This window comes from Dermochelys coriacea, chromosome 4, assembly GCF_009764565.3.
Source record: "Dermochelys coriacea isolate rDerCor1 chromosome 4, rDerCor1.pri.v4, whole genome shotgun sequence".
Classification (NCBI taxonomy): domain Eukaryota; kingdom Metazoa; phylum Chordata; order Testudines; family Dermochelyidae; genus Dermochelys; species Dermochelys coriacea.
The window spans coordinates 12,501-28,297 of NC_050071.1; the positions used below are offsets into that span (position 1 = coordinate 12,501).

At 47.2% G+C, this 15,797-nt stretch overlaps 1 protein-coding gene across 6 annotated transcripts in view; it reads left to right on the forward strand.

The window, feature by feature from the left end:
* The first annotated feature begins 209 nt into the window (after positions 1-209).
* The window catches only part of LOC119854648 (zinc finger protein 501-like), a 31,029-nt gene continuing 15,441 nt past the window's right edge, over positions 210-15,797 (forward strand). The window contains exons 1-3 of one of the 6 annotated variants that reach the window (XR_006280742.1): positions 210-651; positions 13,536-13,576; positions 15,500-15,589. The gene's annotated coding sequence lies outside the window, so the exon portion shown is untranslated. The remainder of the gene's footprint in view (positions 652-13,535; positions 13,577-15,499; positions 15,590-15,797) is intronic. The other 5 variants (XM_043513095.1, XR_006280743.1, XM_038399470.2 and 2 more) reach the window with 5 other exon arrangements.

A 15,797-nucleotide genomic window follows, 5' to 3' on the forward strand; every position in this document is an offset into this window, starting at 1 on the left:
CAGCTCCGAGGCTTCTCCCAGGGTCCCGGACAGAGAGTCACTTTCCTGCCCGACCCCAGCGCCCCTCACTCACCAGGAGGCTCCGGCCCGGGGCTGCCCAGGGGGCTGGTCCCGGCTGGAGAACCCCCCCCCCAGCCGGGCACGGAGGGGTTAATGACAGGCTCCCCCACCACAAACCCCGGGGAGCAGTAGCGGAATTTACGTTAGGCGGGGCTCGAAGAGAGCATGCGCAGTGACAGCTACTGAAACCCTCCCTGACCTGGGCCAGAGAGGACAGAAGTGCCCCCGGGGCAGGATGGGAGATGTAGTTCCTGACTCTCCAGGGAGCGGAAGCGACGTTAGGCCGAGGGAGGACTTGATAGGCAGTGAACGCGCGCGGGTCGCTGCAGCTCTGCCTGGCTCGTGCTGGGGCCGTTGGATCCTCCTGGAGCCGGAGAAGAGTTTTCGTGTCTCCCGGCTCTAGGCATGCGCAGATCGGGGGGAGGGGTTGGGGAGAGCGCCGCATGCGCAGTGGCAGAGCTGCCCCGCTGCTGCTCACTGGCGCTGCGGGGCTGGGCTGAGCAGAGGGTCTGTGTCGGGGAGACCTTCATTAACTCCCCGGGCCCTGCTCCCGCTGGAGCCACCCCCCTGCTGCGGAGCTGCAGCCTCCAGGTACCGGAGCGAGCCCCGGGGGGCCGGGCGGTGACTCTGCCCCCGTGTCCGGGGGGGACCAGACATCTCGCAGCGGCGGGATCTGCTTCCTGGGGGGGCCGCGCCCGCGGGATGGGGGGCTCGGAGCTGCTGTTCCAGCAGGAGCCCAACGCCCCCCGGGCCCGGCCAGGCTCTGCCCTGGGGTTCCTGCGTGTGGCGGGGGGGGGGGGAATCTGGGAAGGGGCGGATGGGAAATGTCTGTGCAGCCCGGACGTGGCCGGGAGGGGAGAAGAGCAGGTGAACCCCAAGGAGTGGGGAGAGAAGGGGGGGCTGAGATCCCCTCGGATTTACCGCTGCCCTCTGCCCTGGGAACCACCATCCTCTCCCGTCCTGCCCCCTTTCTCTCTAGAGAGCAACGAGCGACAGCCAGGTTGACCCCCCCCGCCCATATCCCTGAAAAGGTCTCTTCTCCTCCCCCGATTGTACCCCATTTGCTCCCCACTTCACCAATGGCCAGTTCAAATCTCAGGTTTCTGGTGTCTCCACCCCATTTTTACCTGTAGTGACTTTTCCTTTTTTTGGTAGGAAATCGTTCCCCTGAGTGATTTCTGAACTGGGAAGAGGGTTAATGGGCAGAGGCTGGGAGAGCCCTGAGACACGGATAGGATACCGCTGGGCTGGGGGGGGCACTCTCTGCTGGCAACAGGGCATGGGAAGGCCCAGGAAGCGGAGGGAGGAGCAAGCATCCCCCAGGGAGAGGACTCAACCCCAGGTTTCCAGTCCCAGCTACTTCCCCCACCCCCACCTTGCCCAACCCACTGCCTGCTAGTCACATTCCCAAACACCACGGCCAGCCCCTCCCTTTCTGACTTGACTCCAGCCCCACTCCTTTCCCCTGTGAAAGCCACATCACCCAGGGCTCCCTGCTGGCCACGTGAATGTGAGGCAACAAGAATCCATCCCATTCTGTTGTTGATTCCCGTCAAACTTTCCCTCTTTTCTCTTGAACTGTTAAATGGTGACATAAAATCTCCTCAGATGCTGGGCTTCTCTCTTATATTGGCAGATATTTAGTTTGTACCCCATTTTCTCCTCAGTTCTGAAATACTGATATCAAATTCTTGAAAATCTTCCTGCTTTTCTCTCCAGGTGTCTGTGAGATCAGAGCTGTTATCGTTCTGGGCGTGGCTCAGGCCTTGACTGAGATCAGGTGCCCCCGTGTGCTGGGCACAGCACAAACCCTAACCAAGTTTGGGGCACCTTTTGTGCCAGGAACTGCACAGACCCTTACAAAGAGCAGGGACCTTGCTGTAATGGGTGCTACAGTGACCCTGACTGAGCTCCTCACCCCTTTTGTGCCAGGCCCGTGCCACGTAGGGAATTATTAGTTAAATTGGAAAAGATGGGGATCAATATGAACATCGAAAGGTGGATAAGGAATTGGTTAAAGGGGAGACTACAACGGGTCCTACTGAAAGGCGAACTGTCAGGCTGGAGGGAGGTTACTAGTGGAGTTTCTCAGGGATCAGTTTTGGGACCAATCTTACTTTAATCTTTTTATTACTGACTTCGGCACAAAAAGTGGGAGTGTGCTTATAAAGTTTGCAGATGATACAAAGCTGGGAGGTTTTGCTAATTCAGAGAAGGATCGGGATATCATACAGGAGGATCTGGATGACCTTGTAAACTGGAGTAATAGTAATAGGATGAAATTTAATAGTGAGAAGTGTAAGGTTATGCATTTAGGGATTAATAACAAGAATTTTAGTTATAAGCTGGGGACGCATCAATTAGAAGTAACGGAAGAGGAGAAGGACCTTGGAGTATTGGTTGATCATAGGATGACTATGAGCTGCCAATGTGATATGGCTGTCAAAAAAGCTAATGTGGTTTTAGGATGCATCAGGAGAGGTATTTCCAGTAGGGATAAGGAGGTTTTAGTACCGTTATACAAGGCACTAGTGAGACCTCACCTGGAATACTGTGTGCAGTTCTGGTCTCCCATGTTTAAAAAGGATGAATTCAAACTGGAACAGGTACAGAGAAGGGCTACTAGGATGATCTGAGGAATGGAAAACTTGTCTTATGAAAGGAGACTCAAGGAGCTTGGCTTGTTTAGCTAACTAAAAGAAGGTTGAGGGGAGATATGATTGCTCTCGATAAGTATATCAGAGGGATAAATACCAGAGAGGGAGAGGAATTATTTAAGCTCAGTACCAATGTGGACACAAGAACAAATGGGTATAAACTGGCCACCAGGAAGTTTAGACTTGTAATTAGACGAAGGTTTCTAACCATCAGAGAAGTGAAGTTTTGGAATAGCCTTCCAAGGGAAGCAGCAGGGGGGGCAAAAGATCTATCTGGCTTTAAGATTAAACTCGATAAGTTTATGGAGGAGATGGTATGATGGGATAATGTGATTTTGGTAATTAATTGATCTTTAAATATTCATGGTAAATAGGCCTAATGGCCTGTGATGGCATATTAGATGGGTGGGATCTGAGTTACCCAGGAAAGAGTTTTCTGTAGTATCTGACTGGTGAATCTTGCCCATATGCTCAGGGTTTAGCTGATCGCCATATTTGGGGTCAGGAAGGAATTTTCCTCCAGGGCAGATTGAAAGAGGCCCTGGAGGTTTTTCGCCCTCCTGTGTAGCATGGGGCACGGGTCACTTGAGGGAGGATTCTCTGCTTCTGGAAGTCTTTACACCACGATTTGAGGACTTCAAAAGCTCAGACATAGGTGAGGTTTTTCGTAGGAGTGGGTGGGTGAGATTCTGTGGCCCGCATTGTGCAGGAGGTCACGCTAGATGATCAGAATGGTCCCTTCTGACCTTAGTATCTATGAACACCAAGTGAAATCAGGCTCCAGTTGTGCCAGGTGCTGCAGAGACAGCAAACAAAATCAGGGACTTTGTTGTTCCTGGAGCTGCAGAGACCCCAAGTGAGATCTGGGTCCTGTTCCGCCAGGTGCTGCAGAGACACCAACATAGGTCAGATCCTGCTGTTGTGACAGGTGCTGTGGAGATCCCAAGTGAGATCTGCACCCCTGTTGTGACAGGTAAAACTGAGATGTGGACACTCCCCCCCTCTGTGCAAAGGAGCGCAAGACTGTGGCCCAGATTAGAATTTCATTGAAGATCAGGGTTGGAAGGGACCTCAGGAGATCATCTAGTCCAACCCCCTGCTCAGAGCAGGACCAAACCCCAACTAAATCATCGGAGCCAGGGCTTTATCAAGCCTGACCTTAAAAACCTCTGAGGAAGGTGTCAAGGTTCCTTTCCCACTCTGAACTCTAGGGTACAGATGTGGGGACCTGCATGAAAGACCCACTAAGCTTATCCTTTCCAGCTTAGGTTAAACGCTGCCACCACCAAAGTGTTACACAAAGAACAGGGGAAGTGCCCACTTGAAAATCTCCCCCCCCGCCCAAAATATCCCCCCAAGCACTACACCCCCTTTCCTGGAGGAGGCTTGATAAAAATCCTCACCAATTTGCATAGGTGAACACAGACCCAAACCCTTGGATCTTAAGAACAATGAAGAGCAATCAGGTTCTTAGAAGAAGAATTTTAATGAAAGAAAAAGTAAAAATCACCTCTGTAAAATCAGGATGGTAAATACCGTACAAGGTAATCAGATTCAAAACATAGAATCATAGAATCATAGAATATCAGGGTTGGAAGGGACCCCAGAAGGTCATCTAGTCCAACCCCCTGCTCAAAGCAGGACCAAGTCCCAGTTAAATCATCCTAGCCAGGGCTTTGTCAAGCCTGACCTTAAAAACCTCTAAGGAAGGAGATTCTACCACCTCCCTAGGTAACGCATTCCAGTGTTTCACCACCCTCTTAGTGAAAAAGTTTTTCCTAATATCCAATCTAAACCTCCCCCATTGCAACTTGAGACCATTACTCCTCGTTCTGTCATCTGCTACCATTGAGAACAGTCTAGAGCCATCCTCTTTGAAACCCCCTTTCAGGTAGTTGAAAGCAGCTATCAAATCCCCCCTCATTCTTCTCTTCTGCAGACTAAACAATCCCAGCTCCCTCAGCCTCTCCTCATAAGTCATGTGCTCTAGACCCCTAATCATTTTTGTTGCCCTTCGCTGTACTCTTTCCAATTTATCCACATCCTTCTTGTAGTGTGGGGCCCAAAACTGGACACAGTACTCCAGATGAGGCCTCACCAGTGTCGAATAGAGGGGAACGATCACGTCCCTCGATCTGCTCGCTATGCCCCTACTTATACATCCCAAAATGCCATTGGCCTTCTTGGCAACAAGGGCACACTGCTGACTCATATCCAGCTTCTCGTCCACTGTCACCCCTAGGTCCTTTTCCGCAGAACTGCTGCCGAGCCATTCGGTCCCTAGTCTGTAGCGGTGCATTGGATTCTTCCATCCTAAGTGCAGGACCCTGCACTTATCCTTATTGAACCTCATTAGATTTCTTTTGGCCCAATCTTCCAATTTGTCTAGGTCCTTCTGTATCCTATCCCTCCCCTCCAGCGTATCTACCACTCCTCCCAGTTTAGTATCATCCGCAAATTTGCTGAGAGTGCAATCCACACCATCCTCCAGATCATTTATGAAGATATTGAACAAAACGGGCCCCAGGACCGACCCCTGGGGCACTCCACTTGACACCGGCTGCCAACTAGACATGGAGCCATTGATCACTACCCGTTGAGCCCGACAATCTAGCCAGCTTTCTACCCACCTTATAGTGCATTCATCCAGCCCATACTTCCTTAACTTGCTGACAAGAATGCTGTGGGAGACCGTGTCAAAAGCTTTGCTAAAGTCAAGAAACAATACATCCACTGCTTTCCCTTCATCCACAGAACCAGTAATCTCATCATAAAAGGCGATTAGATTAGTCAGGCATGACCTTCCCTTGGTGAATCCATGCTGACTGTTCCTGATCACTTTCCTCTCCTCTAAGTGCTTCAGGATTGATTCTTTGAGGACCTGCTCCATGATTTTTCCAGGGACTGAGGTGAGGCTGACCGGCCTGTAGTTCCCAGGATCCTCCTTCTTCCCTTTTTTAAAGATGGGCACTACATTAGCCTTTTTCCAGTCATCCGGGACTTCCCCCGTTCGCCACGAGTTTTCAAAGATAATGGCCAAGGGCTCTGCAATCACAGCCGCCAATTCCTTCAGCACTCTCGGATGCAATTCGTCCGGCCCCATGGACTTGTGCACGTCCAGCTTTTCTAAATAGTCCCTAACCACCTCTATCTCTACAGAGGGCTGGCCATCTCTTCCCCATTTTGTGTTGCCCAGCACAGCAGTCTGGGAGCTGACCTTGTTAGTGAAAACAGAGGCAAAAAAAGCATTGAGTACATTAGCTTTTTCCACATCCTCTGTCACTAGCTTGCCTCCCTCATTCAGTAAGGGGCCCACACTTTCCTTGGCTTTCTTCTTGTTGCCAACATACCTGAAGAAACCCTTCTTGTTACTCTTGACATCTCTTGCTAGCTGCAGCTCCAGGTGCGATTTGGCCCTCCTGATATCTTTCCTACATGCCCGAGCAATATTTTTATACTCTTCCCTGGTCATATGTCCAACCTTCCACTTCTTGTAAGCTTCTTTTTTATGTTTAAGATCCGCTAGGATTTCACCATTAAGCCAAGCTGGTCGCCTGCCATATTTACTATTCTTTCGACTCATCGGGATGGTTTGTCCCTGTAACCTCAACAGGGATTCCTTGAAATACAGCCAGCTCTCCTGGACTCCCTTCCCTTTCATGTTAGTCCCCCAGGGGATCCTGGCCATCTGTTCCCTGAGGGAGTCAAAGTCTGCTTTCCTGAAGTCCAGGGTCCGTATCCTGCTGCTTACCTTTCTTCCCTGCATCAGGATCCTGAACTCAACCAACTCATGGTCACTGCCTCCCAGATTCCCATCCACTTTTGCTTCCCCCACTAATTCTACCCGGTTTGTGAGCAGCAGGTCAAGAAAAGCGCTCCCCCTAGTTGGCTCCCCTAGCACTTGCACCAGGAAATTGTCCCCTACGCTTTCCAAAAACTTCCTGGATTGTCTATGCACCGCTGTATTGCTCTCCCAGCAGATATCAGGAAAATTAAAGTCACCCATGAGAATCAGGGCATAGAGAATCCCTCTAGGCAAAACCTTAAGTTACAAAAAGATACAAAAACAGGAATATACATTCCATTCAGCACAACTTATTTTATCAGCCATTTAAACAAAACAGAATCTAATGCATATCTAACTAGATTGCTTACTAACTTTTTACAGGAGTTCTGACCTACATTCCTGCTCTGGTCCCGGCAAAAGCATCACACAGACAGAAAGACCCTTTCTTTCTCCCCCATCCCCAGTTTTGAAAGTATCTTGTCTCCTTATTGGTCATTTTGGTCAGGTGCCAGCGAGGTTATCTTAGCTTCTTAACCCTTTATAGGTGAAAGGATTTTTCCTCTTGCCAGGAGGGATTTAAAGGTGTTTACCCTTCTCTTTATATTTATGACATGCCCCCCAAATCACAGATAGGGTGAAACCCTGGCTGTGATTTCTTCCTGGCGCTCTAGGAGAAAACAAAGTTAAGAAGACGCATGCACCTCTAAATATACTACCAAGTATATAAAGACTAACAATATTTTTCACATTTCAAGGACAATTTAAACCAATTGATTCTGGGAAACTTTCACGGGAGAGTGCATCAGCCACTTTGTTAGACGCTCCTGAGATGTGTTGGATGTTGAAATTAAAATCTTGGAGAGCTAAACTCCACCAAACAAGTTTTTTGTTATTTCCCATGGCGGTATGAAGCCACCGTAGCGCAGCATGGTTGGTTTGCAGGTGGAAACGCCGTCCCCAAATGTATGGGCGTAGCTTTTCCAGAGCGTAGACAATGGCGTAACATTCTTTTTCACTGACTGACCAGTTGCTTTCCCTCTCGGACAGCTTCTTGCTGAGAAATGCTACAGGATGGAATTCTTGATCCGGTCCTTTCTGCATTAAAACTGACAAACCGTTCCTAGTAACTACAGATGCGTCCGAACGTGGTGTGGGAGCAAAGTCTGGGGCCCTTAGCGCAGGGTCAGATGTGAGTGTCGCTTTAAGCTGGTTAAAGGCCTTCTGACGCTCTTGGGTCCACTGAATGACATTTGGCTGTTTCTTTTTGGTTAGGTCTATCAATGAGGCGGCGATTTGGCTGTATTGTGGTACAAATCGCCTGTAATATCTGGCCAAGCCTAAGAAGGATTGGACCTGTTTCTTTGACTTTGGGACAGGCCACTTTTGGATAGCATCCACTTTGGCCTGTAGGGGGTTGATAGTTCCTTGACCCACCTGGTGTCCAAGGTAAGTCGCTCTCTTTAGGCCTATTGGACACTTCTTTGCCTTAACAGTTAGTCCTGCCTCCCTTATGCGCTCGAAGACTTTTTGTAGATGTTCCAGGTGTTACGCCTAGGAATGCGAAAATATGGCCACATCGTCAAGGTAGGCGACTGCATAGTCTCCCAATCCCGCTAGGAGACCATCTACAAGTCTTTGGAAGGTGGCGGGTGCATTCTGCAGCCCGAAAGGGAGCACATTAAATTCATACAGCCTGACGTGTGGTGAAGGCTGACCTTTCCTTGGCGGATTCATCTAGCGGTACCTGCTAGTACCCCTTGGTTAAGTCCAAGGTAGAGATGAACTGGGCCTGTCCCAGCTTCTTTAATAGTTCATCTGTGTGTGGCATTGGATAGTTGTCGGGGCGAGTTACAGCATTTAGCTTGCGGTAGTCCGTGCAAAAACGTATCTCCCCATCTGGTTTGGGAACTAGAACCAATGGAGATGCCCATGCACTGCCAGAGGGGCGGATTACACCCATCTGTAGCATATCCTGGATCTCCCGTTCTATAGCAGTTTTAGCTTGAGGAGACACCTGGTAAGGTTGGACTTTAATTGGGTGAGCATTACCTGTGTCAATGGAGTGGTATGGCCGTTCAGTCAGTCCTGGGGTAGCTGAGAAAGTCGGCGCATAGCTAGTGCGCAGCTCCTTGATCTGCTGTCGCTGCATATGCCCAAGGGTCATGGAGAGGTTCACCTCTTCCACACCACCAGCACTATTCCCTTCGTAGTAGACACCTTCAGGCCACTCAGCGTCATCTCCTCCCTGGGCTGTAAACCGATAAACCTTTAATTCTCTGGAATAAAAGGGCTTTAGAGAATTAATATGGTACACCTTAGGCTTTCGGTTGGAGATGGGGAATGCTATGAGATAATTAATAGTTCCCAGGTGCTCTTGGACCGTGAATGGCCCTTCCCAGGACACGGCCTGGAATGCCTTTAAGACCATGACCTGGTCCCCTACTTTGAAGGAACGCTTTCTGGCATGTTTATCATACCAGGCTTTTTGTTCTTTTTGAGCATCCTTTAGGTTTTCTTTAGCAAGGGCTAAAGAGGTTTGGAGGGTGTTTTGTAGGTTGGTTACAAAGTCCAGAATGTTAATTCCTGGAGAAGGTGTAAACCCCTCCCATTGCTGCTTCACCAACTGTATATGGCCTCGAGGTTAAGGGGCCATTACAAGTTCAAATGGTGAAACCCTAAACTGGGATGTGGTACAGTTCTGTAGGCAAAGAACAACTGCTGCAACACTAGGTCCCAATCATTGGAGTGCTCATTTACGAATTTGCATATCATGGCCCTTAAAGTTCCATTAAACTTCTCCACCAGGCCATTTGTTTGATGATGGTAAGGGGTGGCAACCAAGTGTTGTTCACCCCATGAGTTTCCCAAAGACTTTCCATAGTTTCCGCCAGGAAATTAGTTCCTGCATCTGTGAGGATGTTGGAGGGCCAACCTACCCTGGCAAAAATGTCTGTTAGTGCCTGGCACACATTTTTAGCCCTGGTGTTGCTTAGATTTACTGCTTCCGACCATCGGGTGGCAAAATCCATGAAAGTCAGTATGCGCTGCTTTCCTCTGGGTGTCTTTTTCGGAAAAGAACCCAGAATATGATGGGGAGTGGCTGGAGAGGGGCTTTGTCCTGGTCTTGGGGTTTTCCCACTCTTTGGCATACCTCACAAGACTGGACATAGGTAGAAATATCCTTGCCCATTCCCTCCCAGTGGAATGACCTCCCCAAACGATCTTTGGTCCTGTTCACCCCAGCATGGCCACTGGGATGATTGTGGGCTAAGCTCAAGAGCTTTACCCTGTACTTAGTTGGAACTACCAACTGTCTCTGAGGATGCCAGTCTTCCTGGTGTCCACCAAAAAGAGTTTTCTTGTATAAAAGTCCTCTTTCTACAACAAACCTGGATCGATTTAGAAGAGCTGAGAGGCAGTGGGTAGCTTCGTGCCACCGTCCAAGCTCTCTGGAGGCTTTCATCTGCTTCCTGTTCGGTCTGGAACTGTTCCCTTGATGTTGGAGACATCAGTTCCTCATTGGATTGTGGACCTATGCTTGGTCCCTCTAGAAGCGATGTAGGGGATGGAGCTGTTTCAGTTTACTGTGAACTGCTCTCCACTGGTGCACTATGTTGGGGTTCAGGCTCTGGCTGAGCCTCTTGTATAGGGTTATCGGCTGCTGCTGGTTCAGGTTCGGTGGGACCCTCTGGTGCTGGTTGTTCCGCCAGTTCCAGTTCTGGGACTGGCTCTGTCTGAGTCTCTGGGACTGGATCCACTACTGCTGTTGCAGACATTGGCATGGGGTCCGGGTCCATCACCTCTGACCGGGTCCTGGTAGAAGTTTCCGGAACAGAGCTAGGCATGACGGCTTGCTTATCCTGGCTGCGGGTGACCATTCCCACCCCCTTGGCTAGCTTCACATGATTGGCCAAGTCTTCTCCCAACAGCATGGGGATGGGGTAATCATCATAGACTGCAAAAGTCCATGTTCCTAACCAGTCCTTGTACTGGACAGGCAACTTGGCTGTAGGAAATTGAAAGAGTTGGACTTGAAGGGTTGAATTGTCACTTGGATCTCTGGGTCGATTACATTGGGGTCCACTAAGGAAGCATGGATAGCCGACACTTGTGCTCCCGTGTCCCTCCACGCGGTGACCTTCTTCCCACCCAACTCATAGTTTCCCTCCCTCTGAGGGTATTTGGGAGGTATCTGGGCCTGAGGACCTCTGGTGTGATTCCGGTGTAATGAACTGTAATATGTTGGGGTTCTTGGGGCAGTTGGCCTTTACATGGCCTGGTTCTTGCATTTAAAACCATCGTCCAGCTGACAGGTCACTGGGGTGAGGTGGGTTGTTGGAGAACGGTGTGGCAGGATGATAAGGTGTCTGGACAAAAAGAAAAGGAGTACTTGTGGCACCTAAGAGACTAACAAATTTAATTGAGCATAAGCTTTCGTGAGCTACAGCTCACTTCATCGGATGCATTCGGTGGACTACGAAAGCTTATGCTCAAATAAATTTGTTAGTCTCTAAGGTGCCACAAGTACTCCTTTTCTTTTTGTGAATACAGACTAACATGGCTGCTACTCTGAAAGGTGTCTGGAGTATGCCTTGGTGTGTAGTTGGGGCCTTGGGCTGCCCCTGGAGTAGGGTGTGGTCTGAGGTTGTCCCTTCTGGTATCTGCTCCAACTGCGACCAGGGTTGTTCCTCTCTCCTCCCTCCACCCCTTTTGTTTTGCTTGTCCCGCCTCTCTGGTGGTCTGGGACTGCTCGTATCGATCAGCATAAGAAGCAAGACTTTCTGCTTAGTCCATTTCCTTATCCCATAAACACTGTTTTATTTCTTCCTTGGACATATTCAGGAATTGCTCCTGAATTATCAAATCACACATTCCTTCAAAGCTGGTGACACCCCTTCCTTGGACCCATTTATCTAACAGATCCTTCATCTGATTTAGATAAGCCACATTACTTAGTCCAGGCCCTCCCTTAAGGGTTTGAAATTTTACTTTGTAAGTTTCAGGTATAATTTGAAATTGCTTTAAAACCAAATCCTTGAACTTATTATAGTCAGAAGCCTCATCAATAGGCATCTTATTGAATATGTCCAGAGCTCTTCCTGTCAATTTTGCGACCAATATGGTCATCTTATGAGCTTCAGGAATTTTATGGAAAGTGCTCAGTCTCTCAAAGGTGAGAAAATATTCAGCAATATCACCGGATTCATCATACTGTGGACATATTCGTTCCCATTTGTGGATTGTTGGGGAAGGATTGTTAGGGATATCCAGTAGCTTCCGCTCAGCCCTTACCTTCTCCAACTCCAGTTCATGCTTCCTCTCTTTTTCCTTTGCCTCCATAGTTCTCCTGTGGGCAACCTCTTGGTTTTTTTCTACCTCTATAGCTCTCCTGTGGGCAGCCTCTTGGTTTTTTTTCTTTCGCTGCCTCCAGTTCTCTCCTATAGGCAGTCTCTTTGGCTGTTTCTGCCTTGGGCTCTGTCATGTTTATCTCTCTGTTTTTAACTAACGTTACACCCGAGAATTAGAAATAAAAGAAACAAAGAAAAAAAAACTTGGCTTGTCAAAAAAAAAAATATAGGTTGTGCCGTAACTTGATACCTATGTTATCTGATAGTATTCTCAGCCTACAGAAAAATCCTTTGTCTCCAGGCAAATAGACAGAAAAACCCTCTAGTTGCTCTTAGCTTAAAAAAAAATAACTTCTTCAGGTCTGTGAAGACTTTTGAAATTCCCTGCAGGAGGTTAACTACCCTGCCTTTAGGTCGAGAAACTCCAGCTCACAAAAGCAAGCTCCCTTTTGTTTTGCTTGTTGCTTTGTCCCCTTTTACAAAACCCTTTAAAATCTTTTAAAATCCTTCTGTGCTTCTGGTTCAAAAAAAAATCTCAAAGTGATTTCAGGTTAATCCCATCGCTCTGCCACCATGTCAAGGTTCTTTCCCCACTCTGAACTCTAGGGTACAGATGTGGGGACCTGCATGAAAGACCCCCTAATCTTATCCTTACCAGCTTAAGTTAAACGCTGCTAGCACCAAAATGTTACACAAAGAACAGGGGAAGTGCACACTTGAAAATGCCCCCCCCCAAATATCCCTCCAAGCACTACACCCCCTTACCTGGAGGAGGCTTGATAAAAATCCTCACCAATTTGCATAGGTGAACACAGACCCAAACCCTTGCATCTTAAGAACAATGAAAATCAATCAGGTTCTTAAAAGAAGAATAATTAAAGAAAAGATAAAAGAATCACCTCTGTAAAATCAGGATGATAAATACCGTACAAGGTAATCAGATTCAAAACATAGAGAATCCCTCTAGGCAAAACCTTAAGTTACAAAAAGATACAAAAACAGGAATATACATTCCATTCAGCACAACTTATTTTATCAGCCATTTAAACAAAACAGAATCTAATGCATATCTAACTAGATTGCTTACTAACTTTTTACAGGAGTTCTGACCTACATTCCTGCTCTGGTCCCGGCAAAATCATCACACAGACAAAAAGGGTCTTTCTTTCTCCCCCGCCCCCAGCTTTGAAAGCATCTTGTCTCTTTATTGGTCATTTTGGTCAGGTGCCAGCGAGGTTATCTTAGCTTCTTAACCCTTTACAGGTGAAAGGGTTTTTCCTCTGGCCAGGAGGGATTTAAAGGTGTTTACCCTTCCCTTTATATTTATGACAGAAGGAGATTCCACCACCTCCCTAGGTAACCCATTTCAGTGCTCCTAGTGAAAAAGTTTTTCTTAATATCTAACCTAAACCTCCCCCACTGCAACTTGAAACCAGTACTCCTTGTTCTGTCATCTGCTACCACTGAGAACAGTCTAGATCCATCCTCTTTGGAACCCCCTTTCAGGTAGTTGAAAGCAGCTATCAAATCCCCCCTCATTCTTCTCTTCTGCAGACTAAACAAACTCAGTTCCCTCAGCCGCTCCTCATAAGTCATGTCTCCAGCCCCCTATTAAGAACATAAGAATGGCTGAACTGGGTCAGACCAAAGGTCCATCCAGCTCAATATCCTGTCTACCAACAGTGACCAATACCAGGTGCCCCGGAGTGAGTTGAACCTAACAGGTAATGATCACGTGATCTCTCTCCTGCCATCCATCACTCACCTTTGACAGAGGCTAGGGACACCATTCCTTACTCAACCTGGCCAATAGCCATTAATGGACTTAACCTCCATGAATGTATCCAGTTCTGTCTTAAACCCTTTTATATTCATTTTTGTTGCCCTCCGCTGGACTCTTTTCAATTTTTCCACATCCTCCTCGTATTGTGGGGCCCAAAACTGGACACAGTACTCCAGATGAGGCCTCACCAATGCTAAATAGAGGGGAATGATCACGTCTCTTGATCTTCTAGCAGTGCTCCTATTTATACAGCCCAAAATGCCGTTAGCCTTCTTGGCAACAAGGGCAAACTGCTGACTTTTATCCAGCTGTTCATCCACTGTAACTCATGGGTCCTTTTCTGCAGACCTGTTGCCTACTCCGTCCCTAGTCTGTAGCAGTGTATGGGATTCTTCCATCGTAAGTGCAGGACCCTGTGCTTGTCCTTGTTGAACCCCATCAGGTTTATTTTGGCCCAATTCACTAAATTGTCTAGGTCCCTCTGTATCCTATCCCTACCCTCCAGCATATCCACCACTCCATACATAGTCTGTATCTATAACTTCAGATACAAACTTGATACATGCACACAAATAGGATAATCTTATTCAGCAAATCATAACTTTTCCAATGACACCACACATGATGCATATTGCACAAAATGCATTATAATTCTGTCCTAATCATATTATAATCGTACCACTATGCTGAATATGGGGTGTAGTGTCAGGCAGGGTCTTATTTCAAGGCACGGGAGTTGGGAATGGAACTTGCCCTCTTTGTGGAACAGGAAATAACACTCCAGCCAGGGCTGGGAAAATGTCCCAGACTTCCAGTGCTGGAGCCTGAATCTACTGACACTTCATTAGTTACCACCACTCCCAGTCTTTGTGGCAACTGCAAACTTTATCAGTGAGGATTTATATTCTCTTCTAGGTCATTGATAAGGATGTTAAATAGGACAGGGTCAAGAACCAATCCTTGCGGGAACCCTCCAGAAATAAATCCACTCAACCATGGTTCCCCATTTACAATCACAGTTTTTAATCTATTTAATGTATGCCAGGTTTATTTTGTATCATTCTAGTTTTTTAGTCAAAATATTGTGCTGAACCAAGTCATATGCCTTACAGAAGTCTAGGTATATTGCATCAATACTATTAGCTGCAACCAAACTTTTGATCTTATCCACTAAGGATATCCGATTAGTTTGATAGGATCTATTTTTTCTAAACCTTTGTTAATGGGTACTAATTATATTACCCTCCTTTATTTCTTTATTAATGAAATCCAGTATCGGCTGCTCCATTATCTTGCCCAGTATCGATGTCAGACTGACACACTTTTAATTAGCTGGGTCATCTCTCTTACATTTTTTAAATATTGGCACAGTATTAGCTTTATTCCAGTCTTCTGGAATTTCCCCCATGTTCCAAGTCCTAAGTATAATCTACCTTAACACTCCTCCACCAGGTATTTTAAAACTCTTGGATACCAGTTGTCTGGACCTGCTGATTTAAACATGTCTAACTTTAATAGCTGCTGTTTAATGTCCTTGTGAGTTATTGTTGGAATGGAAAGAGTGTTGTCGTCAACATCTTATGATATGACTACATCATGTGTTTTTATCCGAACCCAGGAGAGAAATATTTATTGAACACTTTTACCTCTTCTGCATTATTTTTGATAATTCCACCATTTCCGTCTAGTAATTTACCACTACCATTGTTAGGATTAATTTTGAACTTTATGTACCTTTTAAAAACTTCCTTCTTATTTTCATTGATTGATCATTGATTTCTAATAGTTTCCCTTACCAATTTTCTACAGTTCTGATCTTCTAGCTTATATTCTTTACTATTTACTTCCCCTTTCTTCCATATAGTTTATTTGGAGAGTGTTGGGATTCCTACCAGGGAGCCACCAGCAGGGTCCAGAGACAGCCCCATCTCCTATATCAGGCTGTGGCTAGTAGGTATGTGATAAATGTGAAAACCCTGACTTAGTCTGTCAGCTGGGAGACGCGATGGTTCTCTTTTTCTACCCTCTGATGCCTCCTGGCTGCTCTAAGCAAGGTGGGGGTGGTACTCTGTTAACACCTGTCTCCCGAAGCTTCCATTTACCTGGTGCTGCTGTTCTGTGAATAGTGGGGTTGTGACTGGGACAGCAGATACTGAGTGTTG